Source organism: Opisthocomus hoazin, chromosome 2 (genome assembly GCF_030867145.1).
Source record: "Opisthocomus hoazin isolate bOpiHoa1 chromosome 2, bOpiHoa1.hap1, whole genome shotgun sequence".
Lineage (NCBI taxonomy): Eukaryota > Metazoa > Chordata > Aves > Opisthocomiformes > Opisthocomidae > Opisthocomus > Opisthocomus hoazin.
Genome location: NC_134415.1, coordinates 98,858,419 through 98,885,289, shown reverse-complemented (window position 1 = coordinate 98,885,289; position 26,871 = coordinate 98,858,419). Strand labels below are relative to the sequence as shown.

Below are 26,871 nucleotides of genomic sequence, written 5' to 3'. Positions count from 1 at the left end.
GAATTGTGTCTCAAGTGGAAAATGTTGGCTCTAAGTGTGGAATAATAACGGTTACTTCTTTAGACTCAACAGGCTGAAATGCCAGGAATGGGAAGCCATGTCCCCAGTGTGACTGGAATATCAAGTGACAACCTTGGTGGGGTGTTTTACTTGCACTGTTCAGTCCTGTGTGGGAAAGAATGAACAAACTCATCAGGATTAAAATTTGTGGTGCATTAACAACATTTAACGATGAAGGAATCCGTATTTCCATATATTTGCATGTTGCTTCATAGAACCTAGGACATACTCACTAGACTGTCACTAATATTTTGTGGTAGGTCTCCAATTTTCATGAAGACACTTCTTATTCATGACTGAGTAGCTACTGCTAGCTCTATAATGCTGCAGCTCGGCTTGTCTCTAATTGGTTTATTTTGTGTTGTCTGTTGTCCTGTGAATAGTGCAGCAGCAGCAAGCATGGGGCAGTTTTTCTCTACTGTATCCACGTCTGCTGGAGAGATATTCATTTATGACTGGAAATGTGCATTTGAATCATCATTTATTACTCATTTTCATCTGCAAAAATGTTCTATGTATTTTTCAGTTTAGCCCTTGAAATCTCATTTTTATGCAGACTGGCTTTTCAATACCAAATGCTACTCAAGTTTTTACTGTCAGATCCTTTTTTATGAATACTGGCAATATTTCTGGTGCTACTAAGCAATGTGAAAGACAACCGTATTTCAGAAGATAGGCAAATTGAAAGTGGAAAGTTTCATGTAGCAAAATGAAACAAAGAAAGAAATGCAAAGTTGAATTTATAACATCATCTGACTCTTTTTCTGTAGGTAAAGGATAACTGACCTCCCACTTGAACAACCCAGTCCTTCAGAGTGCTTACTCTGCCTGTAATGCTTTTCTTCCAACTTTGACTGCTAATGGCTGTACTCATCCAGCACACTGAGGCAGCCAACAAGGTCAACAAGCGTGGGTGTCACAGGAACCACTGAAGGACTTTTAGGTTCTGATTTGGTTGGGCCAGAAAAATTAGCGTGTAAATAAGAGAAAGACAGGAAGTTTCTCTGGAAAATTCTTGCAATTCTACTCATTTATTATCTTAGTATATTCATTAAAATTGTAGCATTACCCTTGTGTGGTGGCAAAGTTTAAGAAAATTCTTAGGGATTTTTCAAATGGTAAAATAGTGTATCATTTCATGGAGTGATTTTCTCCAGTTTCCTTAGAGTACTGCATAATTGCACAGCATATAAAATTAATTTTGGATGAAATGGTAATTAAACTGCAGCAGATTCACTTTGACTTATGTAAGAATAAACTGGTGCCTTGGGTTTTTTTTCTAATAGTTAATTTGAAAAATGTATGGTTTATAGTCTTCTATAAACTACAGATGATTCACAGAAGACTTCCAAGAAAATAAAGGTATCCAGATGAATGAAGAAGTTGGTACTTCTCTTACCCAGTAGCTTATTGGTTAGAAAATTTGTTCCTTTCTTGTTAATGATTTTAGCATATCTTGGTTTTTACAGAATTACAGTAACTGAGTACAAGAAGCTATGTAATACTGTAAATGTTATTATAGTCTAATAGGCTTTAAGTAAAACAGTGACATATACATCTATGTAAACATAATAATCTATAACATATGTCAGTTGTCTATGTGCTAGAACTTAGATTTACACTTAAGGCCTCCAGCAGGTTCTTTTGATGATGTGGGGTTTGCTTTTCTCAGCACAAAATGAATCACAAGATGAATCAGGCCCTAAAAATTCCTATTTCTCTCCATTGATTATAAAATGAGTCTAGCTGTCTAGCTCATGTATAGATATCTACTTCATATAGGTAATCCACATATAATCAGGTGAGTCTTATTCTTCTTTTAAGATCAAAAAGTGTTATATTGTATTAGTACATCTAGGTTAAAGTGTTAACATACTCAATTTGCTGATTGGACATTTTTCCATCACTGGCATGTATTGTTTCAGCAAATTACGTCTGACATTAAAAAGGTCTTGCAACTAAAATAGTTTACTCTTGCAACTGAAATAGAGTTTAAGTCCACAAGTTTAAGCCGTCTGGATGCTTGCATTTATGCCACTATCCCCTGCTTGATTTCTTGTTTCTCACTGCTCCCTCTGGTTTTCTGGGAACCTTCAGGAGCAGCAAGTAACTTGTAGGTTTTTTTGTTTGTTTTTTAAATGTAGCTATGTAAAAAAAAGATGATGTTTTCAGTAGAATTCATTATTTCTTAGAAACTGAACTGTCTACTTTTTTGAAGTTGAATTTCACCTTACAACATACAACTGCTTAACAGTTTGTTATTGTATTTGCAGCAGCAGTGTATTATAGTTGGAAGTAATGAGCCAAATAAGCTATTCTTAACTCGTCAAAATTACATACCCAGAGATCTGTTTAAAAATTGGGGGGGGGAGGAGTGTATTTTTATTTTTCATTCATACCCTAATGACTTATGTCAATGGAGAAAAAAAAAAGTAGTTTCTTAGTATTTGAAGGCATGATTTTTTTCAAGTGTGTTTAGCATCAAAGCAAGCTGTGAGACAGACACCATTGGAAATGGAAGATATATTTATCTGTGCAACAGACTGCACAGCAATGCAAATAATGATAGAATTCCATCATATGTCATCACAGCCATGCCCTTGAAAGATTATCAAGTAAGAGAAAATAATTGTCTTTGCCAATTGAAACATTAGACCTTTTAGGAGCGTGGCTTTTCAGACATGTTTTTTACTGACCTGGTTATCAAATAATTTCAGGTGGTAACGTGACCTATTCAGAAACTTGCTTAAATAATGTACTTAATTTCAGGCATATGTTTCAATCCTAGCCTCTTTCACAGGAAGTAATCATATGCTTGAACATTTTCATAAAATGGATTTGTCTCATTACTGACCTCAGCCAGCCATTACTCGGCAATCAAAAATTGGGAAGGTGCCCTCTCACCTGGTCCTTTAGCTCCTTACCCACTGTTGCAAAACACTGTGCTTCTGTTGTCTCCACTGGGAACTGGGTGAGCACAACTGCAGGCAAAGGCACAAGGAAAATGAGGCCAGGAAGTGGACCTTTTTTATAACTTTTAACCTATTTTTAATTATTACCTGCAGTACTATCCAGATTGCTTCAAACTGATGCCTTTTGCCTTAGCAGATACCAGATTCTTTCACTATGGGAAACCATGGAGCTCATACTCAAAGTACTCCTATTTTTTTAATGATTATTGAACTATTGCTTAAAAAAAAATCTGTAACTGTAAAATAGACTTTGCTAGCAAGTCTGAACATAGATGTTCTCACTAGGGTATAAGAGTTCTAGTGGTTATAGGTTAGGTTGGGATACAGGGGAGCCTCACCACCCTCATCTCCTAAATATTTTGACATTTTGGCATTTTGCAAGATATGTTATTTAAGCTACTGTTGAAGAGTCACAGTCATACTTGCATGTTCCTTCTGGCCTCACAGCTTATTATATGCAAAGTGGAATAGCCTCAGCAGTTACAGAATGCTTTTCTTCCTTCCCCCCCCCCATTAATATATAGCTATAGTGTAAAATACTTTTATAGGAGATAAGAGTTCAAAGTCCCTCTGACAAGTATAGAAAAGAAAGCTTTTGTAAACTCTGTTGTGATTGAATGCTTTTAACTCTTCAAATCCCACCTCTCATACTCAGCTCCATTAGAAGAACAGAGCTCAATAGGTCTGCTCTAGTAGGGCTTAACAGACTGAGTCCTTTTTGCAAATATAGTAGAGAAAAATCTAGTTTGTGAAGCCTGATAGGGCTTAGTCTAAGATCAGCACTTCACTCGTTAGCAAATCCCAAACTAGAACTTTAGGCACCATGAGAGCTTTAATTTTGGAAACTTAGAGCTCTGCAGACTTCAGGCATCGCTAGGCAGTAGCAAAGTAGATATTTCAAGTATCTGTGTTTTGTATTTCAGTTCCTAAATCCCAGTAATGTCCCACTTTAGGTGCCTGTGCCCTTTTCACAATGTCATCTATAAAACCCAGATCTCAAAAGGATAGCTCTGTGAGAGTATTAGTCTCTTACTGGGTTCAGTAGAAATTTGCTATCTGTCTTTAGGTATCACAGTTTTAGGATGCTAAATCTTACTGAAAAGAATGCGACAAATTCTTAACTACACCCGTGTTTCATAAAAAGAAAGTTTAGTTGTGCAAGAAATTTGAGGTAATTTTACATTTTTAGCTATCCCACTGGCTAGCAGAATCACATCATTAAAATGGAATTTGATGCCCAGCGTCCCTGTACCATGTCTCACAAGACAGAGGCACCTGAGGGGAAGGTACGTCTGTTTTATGTTTGTGTGCTACAGAGATTTCCAGTGTAGAAATATCTGGCTTGGGTACCGAAACAGTCCACTGTACGGCATGTTGTGCAGACTAATGCACCTTGAGAATACAGGCTCCCAGCAGTAGGAAGGTAGATCATTTAAAGTAGACTTCAATATCCTCACACAGCACTGTCAGACCCTGCAGTAAAGCCAGATACTGACAGTGGGCCTGACAACACTTAGTGTAGTTCTGAGTAAGGACCTGATTAAACCACTCTGTAGTGAACACCGTGAAGGGAAGTGGGTATGAACTCCACCACTTAAAGGTCAGGATAAGGCATGTGTCTCTGCTCAGGGCTTTTAGATTACGTGTGAAAGCCAGATCAGGTCTTTCCTGAGAAAGAAGTAATTCCTACCTGTTGTACCCAGCGGTAAAAGATGTTAGTTTCCAGATGCTTCACTGGCCTGATTTCAAACAGGTTTGTAGCCACCAGACAGCTAGACTATTCAGTTCTGTGGGTGTCATCATTTTCAGTCTCTGCGATTTTTACTGCTGTTTCTTCTTGCACAATTAACTATTCATTGAAGCAAAACTTTGGTTCTGATTATTATCCCCCTAGCTGTGCAGCTTAACAGGTGGATTAGAGAGTCAGGCAGCAGCATGATATTAAAATTTCTGCAGAGGGGGAATATGTTTTAGGAGGTTATCACAACTCACCTCTTTTAGCCGTGTTTTCTCACCAGGCCTCCCAGCTCACCCCCTCTCAGTTTTGTCTTTGCACCTCTTGCATGGCTGTGCTGCAAACAAGAGCAATGGAGCACTCCAAAACCCATCACTTCTAACTGCTGTAATTTTAGCACTGATGTACTTTGCAGTGTAGTCCCAGAAAAAGTTACGTCAGGGTAAAGGAGGATGAGGAACTATAAAGCAGTGCAGAGCAGGGCTGAGTGAATGTCCAGAGGCAATGGAACAGAAACCCCTTCAACTGCATTGATCATGAAAAACACACTAGGGTAGGATTAAATCAGGAGTGTCCCTGCTCCCTTGCCTTTTGGCTCAATTAATGGTTAAAATACATAAGTGAATCGACACTAGAAAGCTGTAACAGTTCAACTGCATCAGTACAGACAAAATGGTACAAGGTTTCTGTGTAGACGAGCCCTAAAAATTTATAGGCTTGTTCATTTAACATGGTCCTTACAGAACCGTTGTCCATGTTCCAAAATCTTTGCTGTAGGCAATCCTGGCAGACTGACCAAGAACAGAGTGGATATGGAAAATGAATTGACTCAGTACTACAAGGAGAGGTTTCTCCAGGGTCAAGACTTGAAGTACATTAGTGGAACAGTGTATGCTCCCACTGTTCAGGCTGAAATTTTCTGCAGATGAATAAGAAGACTTTGCTGCCCAAAGCTGTCAGTTCAGCAATTTTCCATGAAATAGAATGAAAACAAAAAAACCCTCAACATTGAGCCTTCTAACCTTAATGGTGTTCCCTTCCAGATATATTAACCGATTTTCAGTTCTTTTTTTTTAAATAGAAAAGAATGCTGGAAGCTATATTGGTATCAGCATAAGCAATGAAATTGAAAGCTGTGCTTTCGTGTTAGCATCGTCTGTAATTTTTTGTTAGTTCTCCACAATGAGTATCTACAGACTCCTAAATCACTATTATATACTTCTTGTGAATAAGTTTTATATATGAAGTGGATACAGTTCAGCAAAGAGGAATGTGAAGTTCTGTGTGTAGGCAGGACTCATCATCCGTTTAGTGCAAGACAGGAAACAACTAAGTGGGTAGAAGTTCTGCAGAAAAAGATCTTGGATTTGGAGTGGATGACAAATTCTGCATGAGTCAATGTTATTAAGCTACTGCGCACAAGGCAAATATCCTACTGGGATATGTCAACGGGAACATAACCTGTAGGAGTAATCCTTCCATTCTACTTGATGCAGGTAAGGCTCAAGTACTCCATCAAGCTTCAAGAGTCCAGAGAAAAGCAATGAAACAGGTCAGAGGTCTAGAAAATATGAGGTTGTTAAGTCTTGAAAAAAAGTGGAGAAGATATTATAGCAGTCTTTGAATAGGTAAATAGATGCTACGATGAGAAAGGTGATATACGGCTCTCAGATAACAGACTTCAAGGGCAGCATGGGACACTGGGAAAAAACACTCTAAAAGAAAGATTGATTGGGTGTTTGAGTGAAGTGATGTAGAATTTCTGTTACTGGATGTTTTTAAGAAAAGGTTAGACAAATACCTGTCAGGAATTTTTTAGGTCACTAGGATAGACAGAAGAATGACTTCTTCAGTCGCTTTTTGTAACTATGATCTATATTTCTCTAAGTAGATAGGTGACTTCTGTTTTTCACACGATAGATTCTTTGGGTATACATCTCAAGAATAAAATAAATGAATACAATTTCTGCACTGGGAACAAATACATATATTTCTGACCTACAGTATTAAATAACAAATGGAAAACTCATAATGACTGTCAGGTCTGTTGAATATATAATAAGGTGAGAAAAACCATACTCAAGTGAGTCATTCTGTATGCACCAGAACTCTGGGAAGGCAGAATCAGTTCTTAGTATACCAAAAATCTAAACTTAATTACTGGCATTGCATTAAATCTGCAAGAGGATTTTTTATTGAATGTTTGATAAAATCAGTCTTCTAACAAAGAAAAATTAAGAGGATAAGTAAAAGGAACCAAAGTTATAAAGCAGGATATAGTTCTAACTGAAGACTTTAAAATCATTTTTATAATGAGATAAGAACAATTATCTACGACTTGTGTAAAAAAATCTTTGAGAAAAGCTTCACAGGATGGTACAGTCCCTGGAGAAGAAAAAAAAAGGTGAATATGAATCAGAAGTAGTGAAATTGTGTAGTACATGAATGCCAAGACCTAGTACTGTGCATTGCAGGAGACTGAGTGAATGTACTATTATGCATAGTGGTGCATTCTGAAGTACTATCAGCAATGTGGCTAGGAGAAGAATTATATTTCATAATTTGTAGTCTTAAACTACTTACTGAAAGATTTGGGTATTTTGTTTGTTAAGAATCAAAAACTGAACTTTTTTTGTTTTAATTTTGGGAAAAATAAATACAACTCCTCATTATGAAACTGAATGTCACCCTAGGGGTATAACCTTCTGCAGTTTTATTATATCCTGTTGTATTTGGTCTCGCATCACTTCGTACTGAAATAAAAATCAGAATGAGTTATACAGGAAACACTGAAAAATAAACACAGATCTATTTCAACTTTAATTTATTCAGAGCTATGAGGCAGTGTTTACGAAGGTGAAGCTGCATGTGACAGAGCAGTCCGTACCACCTAAGCAGCCTGTTTCATATATGTGTCAAATGAAATAAGGAAATAGGAAGGATCCCTGTGTCACACCTCAAAAGTCAGCAGGCTGGTTGTCACACAGCTGCCTGGTATGGTTGTTTCCTTGGTCAGTGCCCAGCTGTCTCAAAACTTAATGAATGTTTTCAAGACACTGGATTCTTCTTATGTAATATGCATATTTATATGTGTAGAGAATTATTTATTTTTATAGCAATGACCTAACTCCTTAGGCATGCCTGGAAGAGGGAAGATACTCATGTTTTGAACTCATTACGTATGACTTTTCAGCTAACATAAATTTAAGTAGAAAGTGATTTTAGGGCATACAAGTCAAAATATTAAGAATATATTAGCCAGTCATCGTCACTATGTCTGTACTAGTAAACTCTAAAAATCAGGGTCTGCCCTGGCCCTGAGGGAAAGCAGCATGTGAGTTTTCGTCCATTTGGCTAAATGCTCTTCCCTTCAAAACTGGAACCAAGGGAAAGAGTGGTGGGAAAACCCGCTGGACACTGAACTGCCGTTGAGAGGGAGGAGCTTGTGGCCCTGCTAAGGTGGATGTATGAGAGGCACTGGCAGCCAGGGAGCCACATCACACCATAGTGGTATGCACAGCCCTGGGGACTGTGGCAGTGGGCAACCCATGCCAGGACGGGGACATCAGGAAACCGTGAAGCACAGGGTAGTAAGCACAGTGTGAGACTTGGCCATAGGACGGCAGAAAAATCTTTTGCTTAAAGCAGCAGTCTTATGCATACATCACCTCAGCCTCTCTGCTACCTGTTCCATCCCCAGTGAAATTCTGGAGCACTGAATGTAACCAGTGGAGAAAATATAGAAAGCTGATATTGTGAAGCAGGGAGGATAGATGTTTATGTGCCTGTTTAGTTGTTTGTGCTCTTCTTTTTCCTGTTACCTAAAAGAGTGCTCAGCAATTTGTGTTGGTTGTCAATTGATTAACTTGAGTAAAATTCCCCCACCTGGTGCCTGGTTTCCCCTTGACACCCATGTTATTCTTACAGCCATGCCGAGGAGGCAACAGGGATAACATGATCCAGCTCTGGCCAAAGACTTGTCAAGCACTGACAGTACAGTATGAATGTTCATAGACAGTCCTTGATCCTGTGCTTTAGCCCTTTTTGCTTGATTAGGATAGCTTCCAATTAATCCTGGCAGCCGCAGATCCAAGCATAGTATTAACTAACACATTTGTGTTTTGGTAGGATCTTTGTATCTAGCACATCTTTGCTGAAATGGAGTATCTGTAATCATCCCACTTGTCTTTTGGCTTAGTTGCTTCAGATGCAGTTTCATCCAAGAAGAGATCTAGCAGTGAAAAATGAGAGTCTTGGCCCTATCTTTGAGCAAACGCCTCAGACCTAGTGAGTAGTGTGGCAGATTCAGCTACTTGCGGTATGCAAATTCCCAATTATCAACAGGGAAAGTAAGAACCAGGGATTGCATTTTCCCCAGCTACAGGGAGCTTCAGAAGACATTGTCTACTTCACTTCTGCCCCATGAGGACACGACTAAGAGATCCATTTTCACTAACCATTTCAGAATGCCTTGTCCTTTCTCAGGACAAGCAGTAGTTACAGCTCAGTGGAGATTTAGTTTAGGTTTTCTGTTAAACAGGCAATATCTAAAACCTCCTAAAACCATAACAGTGCAAACATTTCAACCACTGTGATATTTTAGTAACTTTCCAGGTCATTTCTAAAGTATTCCCCTCACATAGTTCTTCTTTCTTTACCACTAATGTATTGCTGACTTTTTATTTTAAACAGAGAACTTCTGATGTTGCTTTCTGTTTTGCATGCCTTCTTTCTCATCATCACTGCACTGAAATTCCTCATAAGATTTCCATGTGCCCTGTCTCCTTGGGCTTTCCTTCTTGTGCTTATTCTTCTTACAGCACAATGAAGCTAGTGTATCCCTACCATTGTTACAGAAGAAAATAGGATTCTTCTATACAGAGAAAGTCTCAATAAGAGTAATAATATAGTTCAAATTGTAATACACATACTTCTCAGTTTCAGCCCTTTTCCTGGCTTTATGCTCGACCTTCCACTCCTTGTCCCTGGTCTTAAGGCCAGCATCTTCAGCAAGGTGTGTCTGTGTTTAAGGAGTAACTGCTTGTGCCTGTTTTCTGTATGAAACAATGTCTGTGCCACAGAAAGGTAAAGAGTAAAAAAAAAAAAAAAATTAGCCGTAGCCTCCTGGTCTGCTAGAAAAATCACTGTAGGAAAAAACCTGCTGCAGGCAAGTCGGGAAGAGTTCAGACAGAGCAAGCCAGAGGCCTTCCAAGCTCAGTACAAGGCTTATGGTCTCATACTAGTGATAGCAATACTGTGTTTCAGGGCTACAAGGTAACAGGAGTATCTAGTTCTTGAATCCTAATTCCGTTCTGGCTCTTTCTTAAGTGTTATTTCTTGCTTGTACAGTGAAAGTACTCTCACCAGAAGTGCCTAATTGTCTCTCCTAGAAAAAAGATGGGAGACTGTGACATGCTTTCTTTTCTAATCTCCCCAGCTCCATTTCAACACATCCTTCGTACTGATTTTTTGTCATCTGTTGTCTCCCTGGCTCCATTATTGCTTAATTTATCCCCAGCTCTGATCATTCTTTCACATTTAAGAAAATCTCAAATTAAAGAAAAAAAACCAACAACAATAGAGCTCTACTATTGTATACTAGCCATGCGCATGTGAATATTGGAAATAAGTATCATTCATGATTGCTTTGCAACAAAATTTTATGCCTGGCAACCATATTAATGAGGCAAATAATTGCATATGAGTTTAAAGTAATATTTCTCATGAACGTGCTAAAATAAAGCGCTGCAGTTAGTAGATTAGATTTCTAAAATACATGGTTAGAACCACGCACCTGAAAGCCAGCTTGTGTTCTTGTGCTTGCAGATTTTATCACAGGGATTGTATTAAGATTTCTATCGAGCAGTTGTGCTCATGCAGCTACAGCTGTGGTCGTACAGGCTTTTAAGCTGCATTTTTTTCCACAACTCCTACATGAAATCTTGCAAGCGTTTTGGGGGCAAGGTACGGTGTGAATTAAGAAAACCTTCTGCATGTGCTACGGACTACATGTAATTCTGAATATCCTTCCAGTACCCTTTGTAAACACCTGCTCCCATGCTATTAACGTTTTGAAAGTTAACGAAGTCTTAAATTAACCGCGGGCCAAAGCCTGCGGTAAGGACACGGCGCGGATGGTTGCCGGGGCCGCTGTCACTGGGACTGGAGCTGCGGCACCGGAGCGCTGAGGCGCTTCGAAACCTCGCTGGGGGAGCCAGGCTGGGGAGAGAAACATCCAGAAAGCGCCAGAGCGCGCTGGCTTAGCGCCCATCGGAAGAAAAAACACAAACCCAAACCCGGCGGCGGGTCTCCTCGGGCCGCAACCCTCTAATTACTACACAGCACCCGCCATCCCGCCCGCCAACGGCCGCGGCCACGGCCGCTCCGGCAGCGGTCAGAAGGCGGGACGCCGCCTGTCCCTCCCCCCCCACTCCCCCCCGCGGCCTGAGGCGCGGCGCCCGCGCGCGGTCTAACGGCTCCCACTAGCGGCGGCGCGGCACGCCCCGCCCCTCCCTCGCTCCCTGGGCGGCGGGCCCGCCTGCCTTTTGAGGGGCCGAGGCTCTTTTCGGTGGGGCGAGGACTCTGCCGGGGGTGTTCTCGTTCCGGTTGCTCAGAATTACTCGGCGGATGAGGTTGAGTTCCAGCTGTGTCGGGTCGTGTGCCCGCGGCTGGTTGTTTGGGTTGTGTGGCGTGTTCCTGAGCCGTGGGGTGGTTGCTCTCTCTGGGTGGGTGGATGGCCCGCGCTTTCCCAGCAGAAGAGGGATCCTTCTTCCCGTTTCTAGTCGAACTGAATGGTCTTCATCAGTTAGTGAATTTGTTGTACAAATATTAAAAGATCTTTTTAATATGCTGGTATATGAATGCAAATATTCCTACGGAGGCTGGTTTACAGAGATTTTGGTAACCGTGAATATTCGTTTGAAGAAAAGTTGTTTACTGAATATTCATGAAGAGTTGGAGGGAAAAGAAGTCATGAACATGAACAAGTCTAATCTGCTGGGGTTTCTTTGCACAGAAACTGGCAGACGTTCTGTTTTGCAGTTCTCATGCAGCTCTGTTTTTTCCACTTACAATGATGTCCACCTCTAATTCAGCAACTGTAAGATTTATTGGAAAGCTGAAACTCAGGTGTTTATGTTTTCAGTAAATGACAAGGGTTTTTCTGTTGACGGCTCAGCATATGTATAACAGTGTGCTGTGTTTTAATCAAAGCATACACAATAGTGTCCATAATGGCTTCAATCTATGACTGATAATGAGTCAGTTATTAAACAAAACAAAAAAATCTGCACAGGATTCCTTCTTCCTTAAATGTGTTCACGTTTCTGATGAAAGATACGAGGAGAAGTTTTAATCAGAACTTTATCTCTTTTCCTTAAAAATCAGCTTTCAGCGGCTATAGTTCGGGGGGGGGAAGAGGAACAGTTTAGAAGGTCCGTTTGGGGTTTGAATTTCCTGAGAAATAAAGTAACTTTTGATTTTGCCCTTTAAAAAAAAAAGTTTTTTTTCTTCTAGAAATTATGATACTTTTCATATTTACAGACATCTATAGTTCATGATACTTTTGGAAACCTTGGAATAACATAAATATCCAACTGATTTAAAATTCAAGTACAGTATGTAGAGGTACAATGAGAGAGGGGAATGAGTTAAACATATTCTATGCATGAGAGAAGGTTATCCCAGTCAAACTTGGGGATAACATAGTTTGGATGATTTTAAAACTCTCAAATAAAGATACTTTAAATAATAGGGAAGACATTTAAAATGATAAATGGCATCTCTATTTACATCACTAAGTCCTACTCACTTTCCATGGCTACTGGATGCCCATGTGTGATTTTTAAAATGTCTGCCAATCTGTTTAATTATTTTTAGCAATTAAGGTTGTAATTTGTGGATGTTGCTTCAGCTTCTTGCCATGTTGACTGATGTCTCAATGTGTACAATCCATGTCATGCCATATGTTCCTTGCTAGCTCCTACTAGGCAGAATGATTTTTTTTCTTCCTAATCAGGTTTTTGCTGCTATATGTTTCAGGAGAAAACAGAAAAATCAAAATGTACTGGGTCAGTTTCTCCACTGCTCTGCTCCTTGTATCTCTTTCTCCTAAACCTGGCAAGAGAATATGAGTTGCCAATGAACAGCGAGTTCGTGTTTGCATATTTTTCTACACTCACTTTGTCCAGGTAAAAATAGTTCAGAAAGTAACAAGCCACTAAAAGATCAGTCCTGTGTGGATCCACTAGCTTCAACGGGTTACTCCCAAATTACAGGCAAAACCCGCTAACTTTACTGAGTCTCAGAAGAAACGAGAACATCTTTATGCTTTTTATACCCCCGTTATGACTAAACTCATATACGTTTTCAGGGTGGCATGCAGTCTGTTTTCTGACTGTGAAATAGAAACAATTTGAAGCCACAAGATGTATACCTACCTGCCTGTGGAATCTGGTGTGGATAAATGAGTGTGCTGGAGCAGAAGCATATTAGGAAAAGAGTGGTTTGGGGAAGTTTGCAATTCTATTAGTCCAAGATTCTCTTTGGCAGTGAAATAAGTTATCTGGTTCCCATTTTTAGCATGTTTATATCAGAACGGAAAAGGGGAATATAAAACCTGGCTCAGAGGTTTGTTTTTTTTCTTGTGAAGACTGACTGTATTTACATGTTGATACAGTGTCTGCTACAGACAGTTGCTAAATTAAGTTTATTTGATGGGCTGCTGTTTGTATAATGGTGCTTTTGATCAAAGATCTAAAAAGATAATACACATGATAATTTTTATTGGTGAAATGTAGGAGGCACTTCTGAATGTTTTTCATGTGCCGTTTGGAAAAGAAAAAAAGCCACAAATATATTAGCAGCACTAATTAGTAGTGGGGAGCCTAGGATTTTCTAGGGTGAAAAACATTTTTATCATTTGTTCAGAAACTTCAGGGCTTGATCTTAAGTGCTAAACTTATGGTGATAGGAACTGAAAGGTGACAGTGACAAAGAGTAAACAACATTTGCATAGCAAAACCAATTTGACAACAAAATTTATAAATACTGCAAATGAGGGGGAAAGCTCTTTTCATTTTTAAAGCAATAGCTCCTCCTTTTTTCTCCTAGTCTTTTCTGAAGGCATTTTTATACTGTCCTTTCACATAAATATTATTTCATTATGAGTTTTATTTGAAAAGCAAGCTTAGGTATTGAACTGTAACACAGACCCACATTTGGTAATTGTTAGTGCCAAAAGCTGCTAAGGACAAATAGATATTCTCAGTTTCACACTCTAAATCTTTTTATCGTTAGTCCTGTGTACATGCAGACCTGATACAGATTTTGATGAAATATCCAGTAATATGATACCAAACCTGACTACAGTGAAAACCAAGGAGGGCAACATTGCTATGTTCTAGCAATTACTGTGGCTTGTTGCAGGCAAGACAACCCTGAAGTAGAGCAGTTAGTTCTTGTTAATTCAAGTTACTGTTACTTCAACACCTGTAAGTGGAAAGAAGCTTTACACGTTTTGCAGCAGTAATGTAAAATCCCAAATTTAGAGTTATGGATGTGTTGCAATTTGAACAATAAGAATTATAATAGAAGAACTATAAATAATACAAACATTCCAAGGGAGCACACTTGGTTTTGATCCAAAACACACTCAAGACATGATGCAGAAGCAGTCTAGAAATCCTCAGCCTAACTAGTGTGGCGTACAAGGTCACATTTCCAAACCTGTAAGTCTATGCTATTAAAGTCAGCCTGACTCGTGTTCTTTGTGAGACAACACTGACATTCACACATAAAAAAGGCTCTTGAAGATAACTTTGACAACAACTTCATAGCTGATAATACTTAAAAAGACAAAATACCCGTTCTATAAGGGAATGTGCAATTCTTAAAGACAGCCATAGAAGGATTTTCGCTTTTAAAACCAGCTGTGCTGTTACCACATCCAGGCTGGTTCTGCTTTTTAGCCTTCTATCCATCCGTAAAACTGGTACACTTTTGGCATTTGAACTGCTAAGTTCATTTTGTGTGGCTCCATCTGCTATTTGTTTCCTGAAACCCTGTGGAAAGGGGGGAGAGGTGCTGTTGCAGGATACAGATGACTTCGCCCTACCTAAGAAGTATTAAAAATTCTGATCCATTAGAAATCAGATATTCTACTGTAGTTTTAAGTGGCCGCCTTCTCCTAAGTTACTAAACTTTTTCGTGAAGTCTGCTAGATTTACCCCTTTGTGGTGCATTTTGGCAGCTGGTATTGTTGTCAGCAGGAGGGATGCTCAAGATCATGCTCAATACATTTTTGGCACAGTCAGGTGGCCATCATGAGTCACGAAGGCACCTGCTGTAAATCAGCCTGTTACACTAGCATTCTCAATTGCCTGTGAATTTCAGATCTCACTTTCTTATGTTATCATTTTTTGGCAGAGAACTGTCAACAGGTGAGATTATCAATGATAGGGAGCATGTAGTGATGATGGTTAAAGGTTTTCACAAGGCCCTTAAAAGGACTTTTTTCAGAGGGTGAGATATTTTATGGTTAACAGTTGTTTTTGATTAAAATCAGACTCTTTCCTGCTGCTGTTACTCTTCCCACTCATCCGGAATCTGAAAAATAAGATGAAAACTGCTGGATGAATACTGACTCTGATGTTGTTTTCATGAAATACTTTGGGAACAGTTCCATAATAGAGCAAGTGACAAACAGCCACATTTCAGCTGGCAGGAGGAAAAAAAAAATGGACGAGAAGGGAGGGTGACTGGCTTCAGAAGGAAATATTAAATGAGGAGGGGAGAGGAGAGTAAGAAATGAATAAAGTGTGAAATGTCAGAGGGAAGCTGAGAAACATAGCATATTGGGAATGGAGAGAAAAAGTTACAGAAGAAATAGAGAGGTGAGACGGGCAAAGGTGGAGTTTTTTTGTGATGGTAGTCTAAGAAATTCAACAGAACCTTGTAAGACAGAGCAAAATTAGGTGTTCAGAAGCAGAGGAAAATCAGCAAGTAGACTTCACACAAAGTACTTAAAAATTGATGAGAAAATGTAAAAAAGCAACAAAAGCTCTTGGGAAATGATGTCTGAACAGTGTTTGAGTATAATCTATATGGAAAATAATAATAAATTTAGAAACTGGTTGTATATTTTGGGGAACCGTCATAGTTACTGACTTAAACTAGCACCGCAGAGAGGAGAACATCTTCAGTTCTCGTTCACCACTTCGGAAATGTTTCGCTTCTAAGCAGATCATTCACTGGCATCTAAGCAGTCACCTTTCATTGCTTGACACCTGTATCCCCGGGGAAGGGTTTGATGAACTTGTAAACAAGCACTATGCTTTGAAGTTGAGATGAGCATGAGGGTAGACAGCAGACATCACATATGTGCACTGACTGTAGGAGTTCATAATAGGACTCCTGTCCAAAAATGTGAATGACTGTTTGCAGGGATGTGCCCTGTGCACTTCTGCTTTCAACTGCATCAGCTTTGGGGGAAAAAAAACCAACACCCAAACACAAAATCCAAAGAAACCAAGCACAAATCTATGCTGTGAAGCTGGTCAGAGTTTCATTTAGCTCCATTTCTTTAGGGAGGTGTCAGGTGTATCCATATGCTGTTCCTTCAAAAAGGTGGATCTGTTGACTGACCATCAGCAGTGCCTGAAGTATAGTTGAACACACAGAGGATGACCAGTGCTTGTCTACATATTCCTGGGGCCATGTGAAAAAAAGCTAGGACAGACACTTCTGACACCTCAACATGGATCCCTTAGCTGAAAAGGAGAAGTAAGAATTTATTCTCCAAGCCTAAAATGTAAATACATATCTGCTTGAAACCTTTCCATCAAAAAGTGCTAGGGTCTGCACTCCCCTGAGAAAGTACAGATTGATTCTCATCATGTGAACCAGGAGGTAATCGTATGGGGAGAGGCAAAAGCTAGTCAATGGGCTTTGGTGGCTTTGGTTGCTGAAGGCCCACATCCATTATTTGCATGAGTTACAAAATTGTCAGGGTTTTACCAAGCTCATGTCAAGGTTTTTGGTTCTGAAACAGTATCAAAGTGTAATGAGAACAGATTTCTTTGTAAAGTTTCTCATGTTCTTCTCGATCAGAATAGCTTCCCTCATGGGTTTCGTTCTTGCTTTAGGTTATGGCTGAAGTTAGTAAGATAAAAGACAGATGATAATTTTTAAAAGTTAACTGAAGTTTAATGAAATTCAGCTGTTGCAAGTGAAGCTGAAATTATATGCAGAATTTTCTAGTTGCTTTGTATTTTCTTTTGAATTACCTGAACAAAGTATTTGGGTAATACCTATTGCAGATATAATAAGCAGAGACATCTTTAACTTTATAAAATGGTGCTTGTGTTGGCATTCCCCTCTCTCTCATTCTCAACTTACTTGCCAGGGACTGTAAGTTCACACTGTATGATATGACTGAGTTTCTAGGAGTATGAATGAGAGAGAACATCGCTCCACTCCCTCATTTCTCAGTAGTTAGTACTTGGTTTCCATCTGACATCAAATAATGAAAGGTATCTTCCAAAAATGAGAACAGCTGCTTTCATGGTTAAAAGACATATACTTACATATACACTTACAGAGAGTCTTTTAAAGATACTGGTTTTTTTGGAAGGTGTCCAAGGTCTTGCTATGAGGTACCAACTCTGGCATTCTTTTTGATACATCTAATGGTGAGGAGTGAAATACTGAGGTAAATATATACATTGCTTTGAGAGTGGTAAATAAAAAAGAGACATCTTAGAGAGAAAAATCTGGTTTTACAGTTTTACAAGTAGTTTTCCCTTGTTTACATGATTCCATAAAAATTTTACTCTTGAAAAACTGTCAAGGGAAATAAGGTGATGTTGTCAGTAGCTTTTTGCAGTTTGATTTCTCACAATACTATAACTTGAGAGGATTTCAAGCCACAGAGTTTCAGTATTGTTCCCAACATCACTGCAGTTTGGAGCATTTGGTTGCAGAGTTTCATTTGGTTCCTAAACAAAAAAAAAAAAAAAGTGCTACAGCTTATCTCCACACATATCTTTGCAAAACTCCTGTGGAAATTTGAGCACAAGTGTATACTACTGGATTAAGCTTCTCTGTCTCGACTGGGATGAGATCCAGTCAGTTTTCTCAGAATTACTTGGGGATGAAATCAGGGAGGCAGCTGAAAGGTGTCCAAAGCCAATTCCCCAAATGATTCTTTCATCAAATTGCACAAGAATTAGTTTTAACTAAAACACTTTAAAGGATTTTTTTTTTTTTCCCTCAGTGGAGAACTTGGAAATTTGTTGCTTTCCACTCTGACTTCGATTGAAGCCAGACTTTGAAATCTCCAGAGTAGTAGTGCAAGATGAAAAGAAACCAGAAGGAACTGGAAACATTTCCTGGATCATTGAGCCATTGCCCTGTCTTCCCAGGCTGTAGGTCTGATAATCCTATGTGAAATAAAATTTCCATCTTTCACACAGCTTTACCCAGGAGCGGTTCTGTGTTCTGGTTCACTTCTAATAAAATGTGGTCAGGAATTGCAAGAGAGTGATTAATCCTTCAGGTCCCTGCTTGATAGCAAGAAGAGTATAAACTAGGAAGAAAACATAAAAAAGAATGAGTAAAAAGGTGAATAGGCTAGTATTGTAGCGAGCTATCACCTTTATGCTGTTCATTTGGATGAGACATTGGCGTTCTGCTGCCTCTGCTGCTGAGAGTATTCTGAATGGCAACGGTTTTGGTCCCTGAGGGACGCAGTAGAGCAGCTGAGACAACATTTAATCCAGCAGATGAAGGTACAGTAAATGCCACAGGCAGTCTTCAATTTTGTGTTTTAGCAGCAAGGGATAGACATTTAAAAAGTGGAGAAATGGCAACCTTGTGTGATGGGATGTGATGGGAAGACATTACATTTGTCCTGAATTGGCCTCTTATGCAATTAACTACGCTTTCTTTTGCTACTTCTTGGTGATGGAAACCGCTAACTAGCAGAAAAAAAATAAATTATGATATAACCGTGTTTCCCACAAAGCATAATTAGAAGGGTATTGTAGGATACTTGAGAAAGGTATATGAACTACATCTACGGGAACCAGACAGAAGCTCAGGTCTAGTGTTAAAGCCCTAAAGGACATTCCTTCTAAGACAGAAGGAGGGTTGCAGAGTAAGGCTACAAGAATGCTTATCAGTCTTTTACAGTACATTATCTAAACAATCAGGGTTTTACAGAAAAAAGCTTATGGATTAAGATCTCCGACTGCAGCATAGTAGAGAACACTTTTCAGTTTCGCTTTGTTTTCTGTAGTCCTCTGGTAGCTTTAGGAACTTGAAACACCTGAAGTCTCACAGCCATTATCACGAGAATGAATCAAATCAGAAATACTTCAATTGTACGTTCTCCGAAGACGAGATTAAGCTTTCTTATTCTATTAAATACGTATACATACAGTTTCACACACTCTGAAATCTGTGTTCTGTGATCTATGCTAGTTGCTATGTTGTATGGGGAAGTGTCCAAATAATTCTTCCTGAACGCCCTCAGTATCAGAATCAGTTGGGTAGGATTCATGAAGCACCCAAACGACTTAGCCATGCAGAGGCAAAATTTATTTAATTGCTGCTAGACCCACACTAGTGTATCTGTATGCAGCTGTGCTACATTGTGCAAGTTTACTGAGCTGGATTGCTGTGAGATTGAGAATCTATGTGGTGCACGCAGTTACAGACTGTAGAAATGTCCTGTGCTGCACATCATTATGAAGTGATTGTTACTAAGAATCTTGAAAGAACTTCTGGCCAAATGAAAACAATGGAAAATAATGCCATCAACAAAAATAATGAGTGTTACATATAGCCAAAACTTTTTTTCTTATCCGGAACAATTGCCAAAAAAATCCCATGTTCTAGGAAACAGCATGCAACGTTATTTTCTCTGAATAATATTTTTAACAATCTGGTTGTTTTCCCAAGTTACCAAAGTAATGAGTCCTTATTTAAATACTGCTCAATTCTCTCCAAATTATTAGAACCTGGGAGCAGACTATTTCCTGTGTCCAGATTTGTCCTCTGTCTACAACCCAGCCCCACAGGGGAGGGAAGCAGACACACGGGCCGGAAGGAAGTACAGAGACTTTCCAGGCAGCAGCTGTCAGGGACTGGAGTACACCTTGGGTATCCTGCCATACCTGCTTTATTTTCAGTCATGTAAATGGCCTTGTGGGCCAGCCCCACCAAGTGCTTGAAAGGACAGCATCTAAACCTCCTGTTTTCTTTTGGTGGGAGTGGGGAGTATTAGCTTGGATAATGCCCTAGGAGAGAAAACTGAAACTGAAAAAAAATAAAACACGTGTTCCTTTGCAAAGGAAGGACAGCAGGGTGTTCATATACAGAGTGGCAGTCCTGTAGAGGTTGTCGTCACTGCAATGATTTAATGCAGACATTCCTTAGATACGCTAAAATATTAACGTTTGCTATTAATGAACAAGGTTTTTCATAACTTTTCATGAAACTCTTTTCCATTGATTGCCTGACTTTTTTTTAATGGCATTGCCTGTTGTTTTCATTTTAAAGTATTTACTGGAAATAACTTGCTAAAATCAAGGCCAAAAAAGGAAATAAAGAAGCATAGCCAATTAAATTTTACATCAGCCTTTCTTCATACAAACTGAAATTGAAATTTCATTTTAGCTCGCGAGTAAATAAATCTGGGTACTCTTAATTCCTAAACTCAAATTTTACACATGAGAAAACTACCAATTAAAGTGGCAAAATTATACATATTTGGCAAACTCTTCAGTACTGGTGCAACTGGGTAACTGTTGGTTGCTATTTAAAACAAAACAAAACAAAACAAAAAAACCCAAATTATTTTGTTTTCCTCTGATTTCATTTTGCATTGCTCAAAGTCAGGTGTCCCACTGTGAAAAGGAGGGACACTGACAAGTAGGGATGCAAGTCAGGGACGGTGAAGCTACTACTGTGAGTGTCAAATATACTGCTCTAAAATCTATTGTTTCTTGTACTAAGTCCATCAAAATTTTGTAGGGGAAGGTATTAAATCAACTTATGAAAGTGAGAGGAAAAAGTTTTTTTTCAGTGCAAAAGCCCAGAATTGTATTTATTTTTTCTAACTACATTAGTTCGTGTAATATGAAGTATTGCCTCTATCTGCAAAACTTGCTTTGCTTTTTTTCTCAGACCACGAGGGCTAGAGTCATACATGAATTCTAGACTTTCAGACTTCTCATCCATTCATTTCTTCCAATCATAGTGTCTAGTTTTCTTCCTTTCATACAAAGTCTGGTGGTTATATACTTAACATCTAAGTAGTTAAAATCTGCAAAATACGACATCTCTTGATTATAGCATTCTATTATTTGATTTTAAGATAGTTTAAAGCATTGCAAAGATGGCACATGTGAATTACTTTAAGAGTAAGTTAACTTTAGCTATGTTTCCTGTGACATAGAATACCTTTCCTATCACATATACCACCTTATATCAGCGTAATCAAAAAATCCACTTGTTTTTAGCGACTGTTTTAAAGCCTCTCTCCTAAGACCTACTTTGTATGGAAAATCTGTCTAGCACTAACAAAAAATCTGTTAGGCAGGATTTTCGAGCTTTTGGGTGATTTGGTTTTTTTAATTACTAAATCTTTAACTTGAAAACAGTTAGAGCCAATTCCTCATTTATCCCTCCTTATGATGTTTTCCTGCATGTTGAAGAGATAATCAGAATTACAAATGTTCAAATATATTGTGCATTCTTTTTTTAAGAAATTGGCATGAATTACACGTTCAGAATAGAGGAAATATATTTTTAACCAGAAAGCAAGTTTGGAGATTTTCAGTGGTGTCATAATTCTGGGTCATTCAGCTTAGATAAATAATTTTGGTTTTACTGTTTATTTTTGTTTAATTGATTTATAAATGTAATGATGTTTCGGTAAAATGACAAAGATGCAAACCTGAACGTTGACCTGTCCTTTGACAAACTGTATCCCCAAAGTATTTTTTGGACAATTATCCATATGGGGTTAAATACGAATGCATTTGGTACGTGACATCCAAGTAACAACTCTGCAATGTTGTATTTTACTCCCTGCTGTTGCACAGCTCTGAACCATTTCCCATTTGCTCATTTTTGCTGGTTTTGGTTGTATTAACACATCTCTACAGTTGTTCTTCATTTTAGCCTTTAGGTGGCAGCATTTGAGAAGAGTTGTAGTTGTGGGCTTGCCACCATCTAGAATGCAATTCGTGGACAGGAATTACAAATAGATAGGACCAGGCATGTAGGTACTCTGCTCCATGTGCAATTCACAGCAGAGTTTATTCAGAAGCATTCAAAATGTAAAAAATATAGGTATACATGGCCACTTCCTTCTTCACACTTCTGCTCTCGTTTATGCTTTTTTGAATGGAAAGATGTGTATTTCTACCCATGTATGTGTGGACATAGGTTTTGAAAATGCTTTGAATCAAAATGGAAATTTTGTTCCTGTTTACTGAATGCAAAACCCTTTATTCAATTCCTGCATTTTCTGTTTTTTCCTTCTTTATTTTTAACTTTTTTTTTTCTAAAATCAACTTTTATCTGGGAAAGAAATGAGAAATAAAGGGACTTGAGTTTAGCCCTCTCTTCAGTTATCTTTCAGTCACCTTAGGATGCCTGAATCCTGATCACCGGAATATGATGTGACCAAAAGGAGTGTTTTAAAACCTACATGTAACTTTTCTCTGCTTTAGTTCATTGAAAATTAATGGAACAATGTATATCTGATGTTGGATTGTGTATTCCGTATCTCTACAAGATCTATTTATTATTTTTCATATGTATTGTATTTCATGGCAATAGGTAATCAGGATAGATACATCCTAGGGTTTATGGAGATTGTGGTGTCTGTGTGTGGTGGACAGGTATGGTGGGATGGGTGAACATCAGTACTGCTACATTTCATTCCACAGTTATACTGTGTAATAAATATCGTAGAGAAATTTTGTATCCATACACTACTGGAAAAAGAACTCCTGTTCCAGTATTTACACTGCTTCCTAATATCTACCTAAGTCTGACTTATTCTAGGCTTAAATCAATTAAATTGCTTCTTGTTCAGTGCTTGGTAAACATGGAGTCAACTGACCACTGTCCTCTTTTGTACTAAGTTCATATGCTTTTGAGGGTAATCAAGCTAGACTAAACAAACCCATTTAATTTTTGTAGGTCATGTTCATTCAAGGACCACATTATCATAATGCAACCATGCAGTATTCAAACTAATCACATTTGCAAATAATCTTTCAAATACTGAAAGTCGTAAACCTGACTATAGTTTGAATGTGTGCAAAAATAGTAATAGAAGCTTTTATTATAGAAGGCTCTTAATGATCAGGGTAGGTTTATTTTTTTTTATTTATTTTGTGGGAGATCCAGGGACTCCACCTCATAATTGATGTTAATATATAAGGCTGTACTAATTTAAGAAGCTACGTGCATCTATACTAGAATCTACTGACTGAAGTATACAATAAAAAAATTCCAACAAGATTTTGAGAAACTGCTTCACAATGTATAGAACACCACTGGCCAAACACTGGAACCTTTCTGAGGAGAGCTATGTACCTGTTCTGCATAGAAGAGCCAGGTCAATCTGTTAGGATCCAAAAAAAAGAAAGCCAACCTGATAATTTGAGGTAGGGTTGGTTCAATCTGTTCTATTGATATACTTCGACTCAAAAGAGAAAGGCTGAAAACAGACTTTCTTTCTTCATAATCTTTGCCTTACTAGTACTTTCTTGTTTTTGTAGCTGTGTTGTGTCAGGTCATGTTGAAAGGCTCTCACTGATGAGCTCCTTTCTTTGGATCTCAGAAGAGGAATTTTGTGACCATGACAAGATGACATGGTTGATACACTCAAGGTTTAATCTTCTTCCTTTCTCCTAACTCCTATTCCCCATTCTACGTGGGAACCTGCTACTGAAAAAAGGGAATTTTAAAAATGACCATTCAGCTTAGTGTTCTCTTGAGAATCACATCAACATCCTGCAGAAGTTTCATCACAGCAAAAACAGAGGTTGCATGGGTAAAAAGAAAAGTAAACATAGCCAGGTTGCCCGCTAGTTGTTGGATGTCTGTGCCTGTTACTGCTTTGCAGATTACAGAAATTTAAAGTCTGTCATTTGTATCTCCGATACTTATACATCTAAGAGAGAGGGAGAACATTAGAAGAATAAACCCCAAATGTCTAGTTGTAAGAAAGAAGAACTGCGTGCAGTTAGATGGGGAAATAGATTCCAGGCTTGTCTTTGTGGGAATACCGTAGAAAATTCAGAATCAGCTCAAGGTGTGACCCTAAAGTCTCATTCAGAGTTAGAGTGGCTTTAAGTCTTTTTAGCTTAATTTACCAAGTAAGCTAAAATTAAGGCTACTTTAATTCTGAATGAAAAATTTAGTCCACTGATTTAAGTGTAGTGCTTTGGTAGTTATTCATGAGCTAAACCAAGCCTAGCATCTAGGCTGTTTAGCGGCCAGTGGCTTTAGGCGTCCAGAGACACGGTGTACTTGTCCCTTTCATTTGCATTTGCAACTGCAAAAGCAGTCTAAATGAAGCTGAAAAGTTATCTCTTCTGAATTACATTTTTTCCACCAGTGTTTGATATATGATATCCCAGATACATGCTTAACTAAGTCTAACACGCATTGAGGAACCTGCTACACACAAATGAATAATTAATACAGGTTTAAGAGCCAAGATTTTATGCCATTAAATATAGTACTTCACATTCTCTCTAATTTCATACTCAATATCAGCATATATTATTACTACAAGAGAACGCTTAATTATACATTTAGACAGAAAGCTGAGATGATAAGTCAAATGGAGTTATGAGAGGGAGTAGTGAGACAAGGAGGATCAGAGCTGCATACATATTAGAATGGCAATATACAACCTTTTTACCCACTTGGTCACACTAAAATGTACACATAAGTATATTAATATGCATATTAGATATTTTCCCTTTAATTTAGATGATAACTGTTCAGAGAATGAGATTGACATTGATGGCTTCATTGTCGTGTAGAATATGCAGTGTCTTCTATGGCAATTTTAAAGACAAAGTAACATAGGGTAAAAATTGGAAACTCCTATGAAGCAGAAAATGTTGCTAAAGAATTTAGCTGCAGTATTTGCATTTCTCTTGATTACTTACATATTTATAACACTGTCAATCAGGCCTGACATCACTATAATGTATGTAGTTATATTGGCAAGTATGATATAGGGCCATGCAGAATGGGTTAAGAAAATGTGATTTTGGTTATTATTATATCTTGGATTTCATTCTTTTTATAGAAAGTAGCCTAATATCTGTTTGTTCAAAGCATAGAATTATTCAAAAGGTTTAAGGAATTTGTCCTGAAAATGAATGTGTTTATAGGCAAACATCTGCCTACGAGGGCAGGTTTGAGGGAAATAGCTATGTAAATAAAACCACGGTTCAGCTGTAGAAGTCTTCAGAATATTTCTACCATGGTTTCTTAGAAAATACAGTAGTGTGAGAGACATTTCCAGTATGTAAAGAAAAAATCACTAATATTTTTTGAAGGCAGGTGCAGGTTCTGTAATGATCACCTACACAGCTGCTCTGCTGTATTTTTTATTAATCTGACTGTCAGCTCTGACTCACATTGTGGCATGTATATTTTGAATAGTCTTATATAATTACTGTACTTGATGATCCATAACATCATGTGGAGCTTATTTATAATGTGATATCTTTGTGTTACAGGAAATGCCCCTGAAAGAACAAGACTTCCGATCTAAAGTTGTCTTCAAAATATATTGTAATATTATAAGCATTTTAATTGAAATGATATTTCAGGTTCTTAAAATCAAAGCCTTGATTCGCATATACCTTTGAACAGAGGGTTTTTAATTTACTTCTTAATGTCATGTTAGACATAGTTCTCTGTAATACTAGCAATAAATTATAGTCATGGAAGAAACATAATGAAAAAGACAAAATAGATAGATTTCTCCTAGATGTGCTCTATTTTTATAAAACAGGAATAAAATACATGTAATTTGAAGTTACAAAAACTGTTTATGTACTTCACAAATATGAACACACAGTAGTTTTGTGTGAAGAAGAGACAAGAGGCAAGCAAATGTACATAGAAGGTCATGAAGAGAAAACCTAAAGAACACATGAAAGATATCATCTTTGTAAAATGACAGCTTTACTCCTATGAGATTGCTCCTTTTTGTTTTAGTCACCTCGGTATAATGATCTCGACTAAGGCAGGTTGAGACTGGGTAATGGAAAAGAAAGGCTAAAGGGCTATGGAGCTGTCAACTTTATGTTCCAACCAGCTGCATTTATCCACTTTAAATGGCCTATGTGGGGAAAGATCATTGTAAATTTAATACAAACTGATTTGCATTGCTTTTAGTGTTTTAAAATGATCCTAGTTGTCCACCCTTTAGAGTTCCTTGTCTGCTTCATAAGAACTTCCTGTTCCCCATTTTTATTGTCTTACTTTTTTTGCTCTATTTACATAGTGTGTTTAAGTGTTCATATTCTGGAGTAATACAAGAGTAGAGAAGATATTTCTTTCTTCTTTGGAACACAATTCTGCATACCAGGAGGACACTAAGTACTCCAAAAATAAAATTCTTCTGATCTGTGGTATTCTTCTATCTCATAGGTTTACTGATGACTGTGAATGTATATGGTTCCGTATGTGTATTTTTTTAGTTACTGAGCAGCTGAAAGTGGAGTTACAGCTCTGTCTAACTTTTCTCTACCGACTAGTTCTCTATTTCTGCCTGTTCTTGGTGTACATTACTGTATCAAAGTTGCAGTATATCAGGTCTGTAGCACATGAAGGGCTTATCTAGATGAACTAAGAAGAGCTGTTTAGTATACATTAAAACAAAACAAAATAAAATTTTTAAAAAAGAAGAAAAGAAAGAATCCCCCAAATGTGTGCTGTAGATACAGGATGTGTTGATATGAGTAGAAACCTAGAGCTATTTAAAATAAACGTATATATGGTTTTGAGAGTTTACAAGAACAATTTCCTGTGACTGAGATCTATGTGTTGTGT

The 26,871-nt window shown here is 38.1% G+C and overlaps 1 protein-coding gene across 8 annotated transcripts in view; it reads left to right on the top strand.

The window, feature by feature from the left end:
* ADGRB3 (adhesion G protein-coupled receptor B3) overlaps positions 1–26,871 on the top strand; it is a 474,460-nt gene that overhangs the window by 145,442 nt on the left and 302,147 nt on the right. The window lies entirely within an intron of this gene.